The 14,752-nt window shown below is 37.7% G+C and overlaps 1 protein-coding gene across 7 annotated transcripts in view; it reads left to right on the plus strand.

Annotated features, from left to right (window-relative positions):
• The window catches only part of ARHGAP21 (Rho GTPase activating protein 21), a 111,443-nt gene that overhangs the window by 30,307 nt on the left and 66,384 nt on the right, over positions 1 to 14,752 (plus strand). The gene's annotated exons all lie outside the window — the stretch shown is intronic.

A 14,752-nucleotide genomic window follows, 5' to 3' on the forward strand; every position in this document is an offset into this window, starting at 1 on the left:
TGAGTACTTTAGTTTTTTCTCATTAGAGTCTTATGCTTTGAGGGATTTTGTTTCATGAATTGCACAAAAAGGTAAATATAATGTACAGGAAGGGGGAGATATACCAAGACAAAGTAAGTTGTTAATAAATATAAAACTAATTTGTTTTCTTGCTTTAAAAAGACCGAGCATTTGGCTATTTCTTGATCATGAACAGGATTAAAATAAGTGTGAGGGGGAGTTTGTTACCCTTTTTTTCTTTTAATATACAGTATTAAATAGCTCACAGGATGCTATTCATTTTTTAATATGGACAGATATACTTCTTATTCACTACTTTGCTGTAGAACCAGAGGAGAAAAAGGCCAACAAACAAAATTCCCTGGATTCTGAATGAAAATGTTTTAAAACAGAATCCACTTACTAAAGCCTTTTAAATAGTGTATGCAGTTGTAATACTGCTTTAAAGTTACTCTAGATATTGCCTGTATTTCTCATATAGCATTCAGCCAGTCACTGAAGAAAATTTATTTAATTTTTATTTGGTGTAAAGGGAAGGTAGGCAATCCTTATAAAGTTGCAGTTTCAGTACAGTTACTGGACATGGGTGATGCAGAATTTTTTTCTACTATGCATAGAGGTCCTTTGAAATAACCTGCCACTTAAAAATGCCTACAACCCCTGTATATCACATCTATACTGAAGCTTCTTAATCAGGAAAATACACTGCAAGGTCATAATGGTGGGGTTTGGTTTTGTTTGTTTGTGGGTATTGTTTTAGTTCTTTTGTTAGTGGTGCAAAACCTGATTGATGGTGCCTGGGTTTTCAAGTAATCTAATGGATGTGACAGGCAAAGAGTATCTTCTATTGAATTTAAAAAAAATGAGTAAATTAAAAAAACAGAGGAAACATATTACATTCTCTTATACTTTTAATTTTTACATATGCCCAACTATTTAATCTGTTTGCTTATATATGAGTAAGAATTCACCTGTCCAGTCAAATGCAGTATGACAATTGCTTCCTATGCTTCAGAGGAATGAAGAAGAAATAAGAAAAGGCTTTGGATGTGGGCGGTCCTGCAGAGTTTTAAAGTGCATTGGATATAACTAGAGGGAAGGGAAAAGAGAATTGCTTTTTGAGCATAATGAAGTGGAAGGTTTTAAAAAAACCAAAACACTACCCCCCCCCCCCACCAAAACCAAACCCCAAACACACTTCCCCCTTCAAAACCCCCCCCAGCCAAATACAAACAAACAAACAAAAACCCCAAGCAAACAAAAGCCACCAAAACTCCCTCACCTCAATGCGGAACAGGGTTCACATCATCTAAAAACTGTTTCTTACCAATATGGAAAGAAACAAGCTTTAGATTCGTATACCCTGAATTAATTGCATGCTTGAGGTAGCAATGGTGCAAAACTGTTTGATCTTGCTAGATTTTATTAAGTAGACAGTGCAATTGTTATGTTTATGTTGTTGTGTTTACTTTAACTGAAGTCCAGTCTCTGTAAACTATACAATTTAATGAACTGTTGCTGATACTTTGCTTTGAAATGAAGCTGGAAGTTTGTTTATGGGTTATTCCAGTGCATCTACTCTGTTCCTGCTGCCCTGAAATGCTGTGGCAGAAGTGGAAGCTGTCAGGCCTGAGGAGAGCTGCATGCTGCTCCACACAGCAGTACTGCTCTCCACCTTTCCCACCTCACTGTGCCCAGGCAGGCTGCTGGTGAGAAGGCAGATGGGTGACCTCTCACGTTTGTGTCACTAATAATATCTCAAATTTTGTTTCAGTCATTCTAAGGATTTATTTTAATTGTTCACCACCCACTGCCTTGGCTCTGGAGCATATACTTCCCAAAGCTTATTTTTTAAAACAGGAAGTGAGCAAGTATGAAATAGCAGGGGTATTTTCTTCTGTCTATCATAGTGGTTTAAATTTTAGAAAAAGTATTTTCATGGTGTGACATTAAGTTACTTTGGCCACCTTTGCCCTCTGATACAGCAAACTGCTATGTGTATTAATATGTTTTCAAAGGATATACAGTGTTTCATACTAAAACAAAAACTCTTAAAATAAAATTGTTCTGTGATATAATTTAGTGAAGTTCTGTTGGCATCAGTGAATTACAGTTTTTAGTCCAAACATTGTATAGGATTGATGTCTATCACATGGTGATCCATAAACAGCAGGTTGGAAGCCTTCAGTGACAATAAACTTGATTGCTTGCAGTTTTTCATCCTTTACTTTTTGTTCCTGGGAGAACTGCACTACCAATGTTAAAAATGTTTTTTAAAATGAGTTACTGCAAAGTACCAAAGTGCCTTGCTTCTTGCATATGTTGTCTCTGACAATTGTCTTGTGGGACATGGGGTAGATTCAAGTGTGACAGTCTTACTGGCAATTCAGAGCTTCAGCATGACTACAAATGTAGAATTAGTGAAGCTGAGTAGTAGGTAAAAAGTTTGTATTTATGGGGGACCTCGGCACACAGCTTTATGTGGAAATTTATGTTTGTACTTATCCAGATTGCCCTGACAGTATCATAGATGATTAATTCTGTTTTTAATATAGTCTGGTCTTAGTAACAAGGAATTTCTAGTGTTTTTTTCTTAAAGAAAAAAAAAGAGGGTGAGAGTGCTCTAAAAACGTAAAGAATTTTTTTTTCATATGATAATCTGGTGTTTATGGAGTTGTAATCTTGGAATGATAACTTTGGCATGCTAGCTGTGGTCGAAGAGGAGTTCCTCAGTGAATATATGGAAGATCTAGGTAATATTTTTCCTCAGTAACGTGTGAACTAGACTCATCCTCAGTAAGATGTAATAGGAGCTACTTCCTCTGTCGTTGTCCAAAGAAGTACTGGTAAGTAGTATAATGTAGGTGATACAGTGGCTTTGGATTTTTTTCCTTCCTTTTATCACAAATTCCTTTCTTTCATGTGTTAGGTAGGAAACAGTAGACCACAAATTGAGTGTAGGTTGTCTTCCTACCAGCACAGAGCATAGGTCAGCACTGTGCTCTGAGGAGACTTCTGTTAGTTTGAGGTGATCAGATCTTCTCATGTCCTGTTCTCATAGGTTCTTTGATGAACTGCATCAGGCTTTTTGTTTTTAATCTTATTGCTGCACCCTAGTCTCTAAAAATAATTATATTATTCTTTCAGCCATGTAAATACTTAAATCTTGGGTTTTTCAACCAGAGGTAGGTATTTTGCAAATTCTGTAAACTTGTAGTGGTCAAATTTCACTGCATAGGGTGGGCCTCATCATTGCAGTTGTTGGTCTTGGAGAAACCTTCTCATCAAAGACTATTTTGATGTACATGAAGATTTGTTACTATGTGGTGACCTAACAGCCAGGGTGTCTGATTCCTGTTCTTTTAGCTGGAGTTCATTATTGCAGGCAGTGTGAGAATGCGATGTTGCAGTGCAAGCCTGGCTCTTGCATCACTGTTGTTCGAGCCCCAGAATGCAGCAGTACTGCAGCAGCTGCTGCACTGCAGCTATTGCCCTTCCTCCGGAGAGTCTCCAGTGACATTAAAAATGCTTTTTGGTCTTCCAAGTGTGTCATTTGGAGGATGAAATAACAAAGATGTCTTCATTTCTTCTGAGATATTTGCAGCTGATAATGGTTTTGAAATGCGATATTTATTTTCTTACTATTCTGGTGCTGCCTCAGAGAGGGAGGGAGGCAATATGATAAAAATCTGTCTCGGTAGCAGTGCAGGGTGTGCTGTTTCAGTTTAAGTAAAAAGTGTAAAATCATTGCATGAAACAGCTGGTGACTTAACTCATTGTGGAAATTCATATTGCTGGAGAAACATTTTGTAATGTCCAGAAGTACAGGGAAATAACTTGGCAACAGTGAGCAATTTAAGCCACAATAATAGGCATGCAAAGACAAGTAGTTCTTAAATAAGCCAATAGATTTGTGTTAAAATAGATTTCTTCTCTCTCCCCACTCCAGCTTCCAGACAGAGAAACAAATGTAGATTTAGTTACCTGTATCAACCATTCTTACTGATACACACAATGCAAACTGTGAGGAAACGTATGCAGGTCACATATGATCATGCCATAAGTCAATGTTCAGAAGCTTTTGGATTTGCAGTTAAACTGAAAATCCTGTGGACAACTTTCTCCTCTTTATCCTCTTAGTGGTATCCCTGGGCATAAAGGTCTAATATATTTTTTCATGTTAATGACTTCACACTCCTTTTTCAAGCATTTTCCTGTTCATTGTATCTTTGTAAATGAAGTTATTTACTGAAAAGGCTGCTATTTTTCCTGTTATATATGCACAATAGATTACAAATTTAGAGGTTGGTCATAATTTAATTTGGGCGTTTGGATATGTGGCTTTACATGCTTTACATCTGTGGATGCTAATTTTATTTTATTTTGCTTTATAATGGAGAAGCATTTTCATTTCCAAATTTAGGACTTTGAAACGTAATTGTGTTGATTTGCACATTATATAGAATGTTTAAATTAAATGTCTTGAAACACAGGATCAGGATTTTTTTTAAGTGGTGAGTTTAAAGGAGTTTATTAGTAAAGTATTAGAAAGCTTTAACACTTGAGTATCTCATGCTATATGTAGATCTGTTTAGAGGCTATTTTTGAGGAGGGAAACTGTGTATTTGAGGACATAAAGAATCTTGACTCACTGGTCTTTTTTGTGTTTTCAGCCATGTTCTCTGTGTTAAAATTCCTATGCCGTTATTTAGCCTTGATCGACACAGTTGTTCCTAAAACTCCCCCCAAATGTCTAGGTAAATCTTCTACAAACAGAGTCAAATTCTGGAATAACAATGCATGTGCAATAACCACGTTTTTAAGGTTACTGTTTAGGTTTGATATTGAAGGATCAAATCCCTGATGTTCCAGAGGCTTTGGGCAGGTCAAGAGAATTTTCTGATATACATGAAATAAAATCCCAAGTGAAGCTGCTGTAGTGCAGTACTGAATGAGCTTAAGTCTTAACAGCTTGAGTTACCAGCAGGTACAATGATGCACTTAGGCAGATGAAGTGATGTGTCTAGTCTGTAAATGACCTAATTTTCTTGTTTTTAGAACAGAAATGAGCATGTTCTGTTTATGTTGAAAAGTTCAGTAGTTTCAGTAAGAGAAGGTCAGCCTCATGTTTGCATTCAATAAAGAGCAGGTATAAGGATGCACTGTCCCCCTGCTCAGCCCAAAAGCTGTAAAGCTCTTACTCAGTATTGTAGCTGCATCCTGGAGTAGCCTAGTCAACATAGAGGCTTGCTACAGGAACAAAGAAGCTGTGGAAAAATTGTTGTTCTCTTGGCTGGTTTGGTCAATTTTAACTGTGTCCCTTGTAGAGTTAATAATTTTTTTATTCAAGTCATAGTCTCTGGCTGCAATGGAGAAAAACACTATGAAGGGAAGGAACTCTGTAGGTAGTTTCAGGGCTGGTAGTAGTTTCAAGGGTGGAGTGTCAGTTTATTGGGAATGGGGTCTGTGCAAGTGATTTTATATTGTGCAGCAGTTTTGGTTTTCTTGAAGGCTTCTGCAAAGCTATTTCATATGTAAACACATTTGTGCTTATGCTATGGTGGAGGTGTAGTGGAAACTATCTGGTATTTTGTGTGTTTTGTAAAGACCAGGTTATTAGAGAAAAGAATACAAACTTCGTTGACACTCATTCCTATTTTTGCAGTACTGTACTTAGCTGGGGAAAGAGGTGGTGTTTCTTATTGTCCTCTCCCCGTTAGTAGGAAGCAGAGTTAATCATGGTCCAAGCTCATAGTCTTGGATCTGAAAAAATTCCCATAGGTTGAAAGAGGCAGTATAAGGCAGCCCTTGACAGCTGGTGACTGTGTAAGGTGCTCTTACAACTTTGTTGTTGGACTGAGAAGATTCTTGTATCTTGCATGGAGTAACCTCAAACATATCTTCAATGCTAAGGAGCAGAAGCATGCTTTCTTTGTCTCCTGTCTCTGATATTTTCAGATTACACTGTGAGGTGAGGACAGAGAATTTCCTATTCTTAACAAGCAATGACAGAACAAGCAGAGAAGGAAAATTTTCAATTTAGCTAAATTAAGATCACATGATATTTTGCTGTTGTGCTAGCTACCAGCCCTGCAGATGTTTCCTTTCTTTCCAGTTTAAGGATGTAGCTGTTAAGAGGGGCAGCTTTTGCTAATGGGTCTATAAGAAAACAAGGAAGCTCTCAATTTCTCTTTGTTGTTAATGTTTTTCTGACTAAATTTAATATTATGAAGTCCATGTTTGTTGTTTTGAATAACAAAATTTAAGATTCAAACAAAACACATTGTGAAAATAGTTTGCATCTCTGTCTTGTGAAGTTTTTCATTGTATACTTTTTACTTTGTGTCATAGATCTGTACAAGCTACTACAAATGTATGTGTATATATCTACACACACAACACAGTATACTTAAGTTTGTGTGTATAAAACTAAAATAGACATATGGTAGATTAATGAATTTGAAATGTGCTAATGGAACTATCTAGAGTTTAAAGGAAGATCTGAGAAGCTAGTTTATGTTCGTTTGTGGATGATTTAGGGGTTAAGGGCTAAGTGTGGAGAAATCCTGTTTAAGAAGTGGTGGAGCACTAGTCATACCAGACATGATCTTGATTTTGGTGACGTTAAGAGCATTGTTCAGAAGGTCCAGCCATCAGAACTACTGTATGAGAAACCAGAGCTTGTGCTGTCTAGAAAAAGAAAAAAGTTACTTTGAGTCTAGGCAGCACTTAGTAAGGTGGAATTTTCCTTACTTTGAAGTAGAACAACTCTTTCTGAGTCTCACCTGGCCTGGGAAGCTGAAAGCTGCTTTCATTCAAGCAAGTATGTCTAGCTAGGCTCAGTTTGCAGAACCACTTGGGATGTTACTGCTTTTAATCCAGAGCCAGGTAAACTGAAAAATTTTCAGTTGAACAGACACATAGAGGGGACATTTCTGGGATCGTCCTTGCTCTAGATAGCCTTCAGCTTTGCTTTGTAGGTCTAGTGGTAAGACTGACATGAGCAGCAACTGCTTTACAGAGCCGCCTTTCATGAACAGTAGAGTGCAGTCAGGCAACTTTGGGCTGTGTAGTAATAACATGCACACATGGAGCTTTTTACTGTTTGTTTTCTGCGTATGCCTTGACCTTTAGGAGAACTGAAATCCTTTCTTTTCAAAATGCTGTTTCTCCTTTGAATAACTGTTTACTACAATGCTAGTGGTACAGAAGTAGACAGAAAGTACACAGAAATACGCATCCCTTTGTCCTGCTTCCAAGCCTAAGCCAGCTCTGTTGCCTGCATGGTGCTTGACAGAATTTTGTTTCCTTCCCTGTGCCTCCCAGCCATCTGCCATGCTGGCACAGATGCTTTGCTTTTGAAAGGTCGCAGATTTCCCACTTACTTCATGCACTGGGAGTAGTTATGTATTACCATCTTAGTTGCCTTTCTCTTTACCTGTTCTTGGTTTAAGGATATGATTTATGTATCTTATTGAAGTACAATCCTGAGATGCACTTCAAAATTTGGTATCCTCACTAACCTCTGCTGCAGGCAGCTGCTGCCTTTGTTATTGAACTATACCAGCTTCTATTCCATCTGGGTGAGATTTGCAGTCCTAAAAGACAGGTAGGTTTACTCCCAGGATGATGTCCTAACACATGTCTGAATTCAGTTTGGTTAGTACACCAAAAAGGACCCAGGCTTAGTGCCATAATGGTGTGTTACCGTGATAAGAGGTGAGCTCCTGTGAGGGACACACCTAGACCTGTGGTCATTTCATCAGGGGATGTTCACATCTTTATTGCCTTCCCCTTTCTCTGAATTGTCTCACTGTGGGTCTCTGCAAGACCCATGAAGGGGGTTAGAGAGGGAGAGTGGCTCATGGAGACTACCTTGCTGTTGCTGGTGGCTGCTTGAGTCCCACCTCACCAACCCAGGTGAGCATCAAACAGGAGGAATGGCATTGCCTGGCTTCCCCTTAGTCTTAATTGTGATCACTGATAATCTGTTCCTGTTTTCCTGTTGTTGGATATTGAACCATTAAATGTAGTAAAAGCCTCCACTTTAAGTTATAAAGGATTTGCATCTTGTTCCAGTAGTAGTTGAGTTCTTCCAATTTGTTTGCGTCTATTACCCTTTCCAGTTAGTGCATCCCACTCAGCTGCAGTACAAGAGAGTGTTGGGGTGTCTCAGCAAATATCCTGTGCTTCATGCATGCATGACACTTGCGTGATAAGAGATGAATGGGGACCCTGGTGATTCTGAGTGCTGGTGCTTTTCCTGAGTTTGGGAGTTGAAGTCTTCCTCTAGAAACCCTTATTTTTTCTTACTCTTTTCCCCTTCCACTTCACAAAGAACTGTAGCATGGAAGAAGAGCTGTGCCCCAGTTCCAAAACCAGACAGCAGTGACCCCAGAGTGAGGGCCCTGACTAGACTAGCTTTTTCTGTCTCTGTTAGTGCTAGCTACTGATGGTTTTATGTGTGTGGACTCAGGCTGTGTTTATCTCCACATCTCATCTTGTGGTGAGTGTGGTTCTGTAGCTGTTTGATCTTTAGAGCTTTGAGGGTTTGTTTACATCTGCATCTCCAGTTTCAGGTGCTTCATGATGAGGCAGCCTCTTCTTGGTAACTACTGAAAACGGGCTCAGCAGTTACAACCACTGAGCATCCAAGTCCTTCCTGCAGCTTTCTTAAATATATAGCACTGAAGTGGTCAGGATGGAGACAGATACCTTCGTGTTCTGAGGGTCTTGCTACTAGTCAGAGATCTGTTGAGTGGAATCCATTTCCCTGTGGCCTATTCTGCAAAGAGGAATCGTTAGAGATATTCTGGGGTAGGAAGCTCCTTTGTGCTTTAGTACATCTGTGTCTCAAGTTGCCTGATTTTTCTGTTTTGGGAGTCACTGTAGATAAAGGCTTTCTCAGTGGAGTGAACTAATTTCACTTCTGTGTATCAGCACATAGCAAATGTCAGCAATCACATAAATACATGGTCAATACTGTAAGGTTGAGTATATTGTGCTGTGAATCCGTATTGCATTACAACATCTGTATGTTGAGAGTTCAGCTCATTATTGGATAGAGGGAAACTTCTATTTTTAAATTACAGTGATTTATTTCTGCTTGGCAAAGTTCACTTTGACAGGTGTTGATTACATTCAGCCATACCCTAGTAATGTTTGTATTTCTAAAAGGTAGACATGGAATGAAGTAGGTAGAGCATGTAGTTAGGAACAGTTAATTATTATCTGTCATCAGCTTAAATCTATACATAAATTAAGCATTATTAATTTTTTTAACCTTGTTGCTTGCTTAGTGTGATGGGTGACACTGGAGTAGCATGCAAAAATGAATGCTACAGTGTGACACTAAAAAATACTGAAACATTTGTGTATGTTAATGTTGATGTTAGTAAAGAAGGGAAACTTTGGTATTATGCATTCACTGCTGCATGCATCTTTGGAATTTGGCTTAGAGTTTTTTAACAAGTCTAGCATGTACAGCTGTTAAATATTCACTTGGTGTTTTTCTCAGGTTTTTTTTTTTTTTTTGCCTCTCTTCCTTTCTGCAAATTCTGGATGCCTTTTTTGTGGTGTCAGTTACCATCCACAATCTTTTAATAGATTTCCTCGTATCTCACTAATTTGGCAGACTGATTTCTGACCATCCGTGTGGGTTTGGAGAATAGTGTTGATTATACTCTGTAGCTGTTTTTCAAGGACATAAAATGATGAAACACTTCTTTGAGAGAAGGACACTGTCAGTATATATACTGACAGGTTATATTTCCTGCCTGAATTTCTGTCTCTATCAACATCCTGCCTATTCAGGGCAAGATTACAAATTTTGGTAAACATGAAAGTCAGAAGTTCAGACAAGTGGGTATTGGACACAGAAGCTTAAAATTATTTGGGTTTGGGGTTTTCTGTGTTCCAGTTTTCCTGCTGGTCTTTTTGCAGTGATTTTTTTTTCAGTAAGAAATGAATGATTTCCTGAGGCTAAAAATGATGGAGCTGATTTATTTGTTTTGAGAAGAAGGCTGTGTTCTGAAAACCTGGAAGATGGATTTACTTAATGTCAACTTTGTCAGTAATTACTTTTCTTCAACTAGGAATAACTTCTGTATAAGATGTTTGTGCATTCCAGTTTGATTTAAAGACATTAGAAATTTTGCTCACTACCTCTTTAGACTGTTTCAGTACATGATCATAAAATGTGACCCATTTCCCTTTAAATTTTGGTTTATTAGCTTGAGAACTGAAAGAAAAAAGACTCAATGTACACCTTGTGTGAGTCATCCTGCTTCTCAAATAAATAAAATACTGTCTTGGTGTGCTCTATATGCCTTCCTATGCTGCAAATGAGATGGAGATAATGTATCTCAGGAAAGATTGTATAGTCTTTTATATGGCTGCCTTATACGTAGGTTTTTTTCCCCTACATGTTCTGTAGGCTTAGCCAGAAAAGACCTTTTTATTTCTTCTTTGTTAGCTTTTTAAAGAATCTATTTTGTTGTCAGATTAAATAAGGCAAGACTGTCCTAGAAAAGCCTTTTTCTCTGCAATATCAGATATTTAGCAGGGCAGTTAGGTAAGTGATAGTGACTGGGTACAAAAACAGGGGAAAGCAGATGACCCTATACAAGAAATACCCCTGTTTTCAAGGTAGCCCAGCTATTATTAGAACATTTGGAATATCCTGTCTGTGTCTCAGGAAGATTTTAGGAATTAATAACTACATTTTTTTCCTCTGGCTTATGTCAGTAGTTACTGAGAAGCCCTAAACATCATTTGATGGCTGTTGAATCAGTAAAATCGGGTAACATCAGCTCATTTTCTATGGAGCACATATCTGTCTAGCTGAGCAGCTGTATCAAGTATCACTTTTCTTGGTAGATGAGCTAAAAGTTGAACATTTGCTAAGTGCAGCTGCAGCAGGTGCTGCTTAGCACAGGCTGTCTCCATGTTGTGACTGAGGCACTGATAAGTAGGTCCCCTGGATGGTTTGGTGTGGGGGAGATTGGTTGGTTTGAGAGTTGGGGGTTTCTTGTTTGTTTCAGTTTGTTTTTTTATAAAGATGTAAGCTCTGAAAAGTGTAGTGTGGGAAACCCTTATATCTACAACGAAACTTTTATTTATGTGATTTATTTGTGAAGCATTCTGTATGGTAAAAAAAGGCATCAACCAAAACAGTTTAAAAGGTAGCAAATCTGGATACTAGTCCCATGCCCCATTTCTTTAAGAAATAATTTTGAATTTGGATACTAAACACAAAATAAAGATAGAAATTGATTGCTCGTACCAACTTTAAAAGAGCTTGAATGATTTTTTCAGAATAGATGGTAAAATATATAAATTATGTGTTCACATTTTTTCACCTATGGAGACAGTGTTCAGAACTTAGACCATACCTGTTTATATGTTTAGATAATCAGGATGACTGTTTATAGCTTCAAATGCAGTTGCCTACACCTGTCATGTAAGGATTTTTAGCTTGTACAGTACTGTACATTGAGATCTGTAAATTGATCAGAAGATTAAAAATTAGAGGGGCTTTAGAGAGCATGAAGGCTGGATGTATTAGCTTTTTTAGTTGTTATTTAGACTGATATAATGGGAAACTATTGCTTTGAGACTTACTTTTAATTTGAAATATTATTTACAAACATTAATGCGACTTACTGATTTTACGTAATTCTGTTACTGTATGTTAAGCTGCCAGTGATTCATGTAGTTTTTTATAGTGCCATCTGATTTTTCATAGATGCTTTCATTGCTCAGAAAGAAGGGTTAAATACAATATTAAAAACAAGGTATACATTTTACTGTGCACTTAAGCATCTGTTGTATGTCCTTGCAATTGCACAGAACAGGAAATGATGCTTTGAGATACTTTGTGCAGAAACCTTGTATGAAAAATTCCCCAGGGAAATGATGCTTGAATAATTTTTAGTAGCCTGGGATTCTTCAGTCCTTGAACTCGATTGTATGCATTCTGACTTTGATTTTGAGAACTGAGTCTATAGAGAAATAAACATACAGATCTTCAGTAAGGAGTATGGCACAATAAGCTTTGGTTTTTTAGATCTTATATGAAAATGAAGCATTCATTTTTCGTCTCTTGTTATGCAAATGACTCTACCCAAAAGATACTCCCTTATGGATATGAGATACTTATGTATTTGTAACTTGGTATTTGATTTTCAAGTAAAAATGTAGGGACTTTGTCTTCAGTACTGTGTACTTGCCTGTGCCAAACATCATCTGTTTCTTGCTTGCTGTCTTGCATCCTTGTTTTGCTTATGTTTTTGAGAAATTCTCTTGTTCCTTTTTAAAGCTTTTTCTGGCAAGGGATATTCTGGTGAGTGTGCTGTGGTTGGAAGTGTCAGAGGGTTACTCAACAGATGTTCATTCTCTTTATAAATCAGATTCTTGCTTGTTGTGGTCGCTGAAAGTTGCTATTACTGAACATGTCTCACATTTATTACTGATACTACTGGCTTTTTGTGTTACCCTGTTGGCAGACCTTGCAGGGGGTCCAAGGTTGGCATAAAGTTCACCTTTCCCTTTAGTGTGCTCTTTCAAGAAATAATTATTTGACTGTGGTTTATGAGTAACTTCTAGTTCAGTAACTTGTGAATGCTAAATGTTTAAATGAAATCACAAGGAAATTAGAGGTTCTCTTGCTACACTGAAATGCTGAAACTCCTGTTTCTAAAAGCTAGTGAAGTTCTCTGTATGGGTCTCTTTTGAACTGAGGTTACATTACTTCTGTATGTAAATTACAGTCCTTAGTTGTTACACATACTAAAACTACATTTTGGCTAATTAAGGAGGTTTTTCTTAGAAAAAGGATGGAAGTATATTGAAGACTTAGAATTTTTCAGTGCTACATTTAAGCTTGTTGTTTACCTATTTCTAACTATAGGCATTTGCTTATGGACATTTTTCAATATCTGTGATTGTTGGATCATTTTAAACTTTGCATCATGTCTTGTGTATAAAAGTCTGAGAGAAGAAACAAAAGATTGCAAGGGAATATTAAATAGATGTGTTGCTGTGAGTCACTTGATGGAGGAAATCATTGTCATTTTTTAGAGGCCGGTGATATTTTTCTTACTGGGAGCTATTTCTTTTGCCAGTTTACTAGGATCAAAATGTTCTTATTGGCTCCGGTTTCTGCATGTGTCCTGAGACTGAAAGCCTGAAAAGCGACATTTATTTGTGCAGTACTGATAAAATACTCTTGTGTTCGGAAGCTGAACAGAGTGGTTAGGAACACCTCAATAACAAACTCCATCCTTAGGCTAAAGGATTATGTAAATTTTACCCTAATCTTTGCATTGTTTGAACTTGAGCTCAAGCGTCTCATCTTGGCAGTTTTGCAGTGCTCACTAATTTTTTGTTCATTAGTCATCTAATTGCAGAGTCTTCTCAGTTTCACATTAACACATTAAAACATGAATGAATATGATAGATGAGGACAGACTAGGCTGAGATGGGGTCCTTGATATTTATAACTGTTCGTTCCAAAATCTGCATTAATTCTTCCAGGCTGTTTGGAAGAGCAGGCTGTCAGTCTGTTCTGGTTTCTCCATATTTTCTTGTTCCTGAAGCAACTCCATTTCTTGGCTTGGTCCATTTGTATGATTTTTTTTCTTGCTGAAAATGGGGTTGTTGGAGGTAGGGAGGCTGGTCTTTGGAGCACTTGCTAGTATTTGCTGGTTCTCCCACTTGGACAAAAACAAGATGTGGGTTTCTGAGGACAAACTGTAGCATCTGTGGTCAAATGTGTTGTGTTTTACATACCTGAATGCAAAATGTTGTTCTGGTGGATTAACTCTCACCAAGGAGCTGCAGTATTTTCCTTGTAGTATTCTGTGTTGTTCTCCTTGTGGTTAGAGTGGAAATGCTCTGTCTTCTCTGTAGATGTTGGTTGGAGTTGGCTGAGTCCACCTTGCCAACTAGCACTGCAGTTTGAGATTCCAGCTCTAAGACTGAAGCAAAAGAGATTATTTTGGAGCAGGACAGGGAGAAACCAAGCAGTAAATTCTGGCACTGATCAGCCAGTTGCTGAGCCACAGCAGCAGAGCTACTGGAGGACAAGAAGACTATTATTTCTGTTTGAATACCTTTTGAATAGGCTATAGGCTCTGGTATCTAAATTTGTTTCACGCATCATTGAACTACAGTCTTTAGAGGAGGGTCATAGAATTTTGCATGCTCTCTTTGTGTCTCCTGCCTTTGAGTGCTGGTATGGCACTCACTTTGGAAGTTGAAATGGAAGATTTTATGTAAGGCTGAGAAGGTAAATATTTAAATATATTGCTTGAGTTACAGGTATATGAAATTACCAGTAAGAAAAAAAAAACACCCAAGATGGCTTATTTCTGTATGAGAGGAAGGATTGTAGGACTGTATTAAGAAAGGAGACATTTTTACTTTTGTGTTTAGAATTTGCATACTGAAATGTTGAGAGAGACAATAGGTAAGTGTGGAAAAAGCAAAGGTGAAGTCGTAGATATGACTAGAGGAAAATGTCTTACTGGAGAAGTCTAACCAATTGCATGTTCTGTTTTACTTGTATTAAGTGAGGAGGCACTAGTAAGAAAATCGTCCCTGAATTGTGTGGGAAGAACTTTGTTTTGTACTTGTATATGTGAGATATGTACAGCCAGAAATGGGGTCCCGGAAGTCACGTGTTTATCTCTAAATAGAAGGCAAATAAAACATGCAAGGTGTATGCATTTATTGTGGTTCCTTCAAGTCT

This window comes from Lonchura striata, chromosome 2 (genome assembly GCF_050655825.1).
Source record: "Lonchura striata isolate lonStrDom1 chromosome 2, ASM5065582v1, whole genome shotgun sequence".
NCBI lineage: Eukaryota > Metazoa > Chordata > Aves > Passeriformes > Estrildidae > Lonchura > Lonchura striata.